Source organism: Vombatus ursinus, unplaced genomic scaffold, assembly GCF_900497805.2.
Source record: "Vombatus ursinus unplaced genomic scaffold, bare-nosed wombat genome assembly UNPS02000577.1, whole genome shotgun sequence".
NCBI lineage: Eukaryota > Metazoa > Chordata > Mammalia > Diprotodontia > Vombatidae > Vombatus > Vombatus ursinus.
The window spans coordinates 10,749,462-10,750,232 of record NW_020940355.1 but is presented as its reverse complement, the minus strand read 5'-3'; positions in this window follow the sequence as shown (position 1 = coordinate 10,750,232).

Genomic DNA, 771 nt, shown 5'->3' with positions numbered 1-771 from the left:
TGGAGGTGCTGACAGGGTTTAGGAGAGTGATAGCTTGCTACTGGTTGGTATATATGTATATATATTTTATTGTTTCGTTATGCATAGTGTTCTAGTTACTATGTGCTATTTAAGTACTTACCAATTCTGTCCTGAATAAATATGTGCATTTTTTACAAGCATGTTGCTTCTGTGTAGAGTTGATTCCATTATGCCAAGGTCATATGACTAGAGTTCCCTGTAATATAGCAAGTTCAAGAAAGAAGCATGTTTTATCCAGTGGCTGGGGGCTCTGAGCTAATTCTTATTGGATAAATCTATAAATCCACATAGTCTTTTACAGTAAGTAAGTTAAGTCCCATGGAGAGAGTCAGAGTCAGAGACAGAACATTTCAGACTACTTGACAACCATAGAGAGCATTGTAATCACCACTTCCAATCGGGGCGGCAAGCCACACAGTGTTCATGGGACACCCCACCCCCATCAATGTAGGACCCAGGTTCTTTTGCTAGGTGGACCCAGATGAGTGACTGTCAATGGCACCTCGTAGTTAAATAACAGATAAGGAAACTGAGGTCTGAAAAAATTAAGTGACTTGCACAAAGTCATACTAGGAAAGTAGGAGAGGGAGGAGAAGCAGGATCCAGACAGGGGTGGGGAACCTATGGCCTCAAGGCCACATGTGAACATCTAGGTCCTCAAGTATAACCTTTTGACTGAATCCAAACTTCACAGAACAAATCCCTTTCATAAAAGGATTTGTTCTGTAAAACTTGGACCCAGTCAAAAGG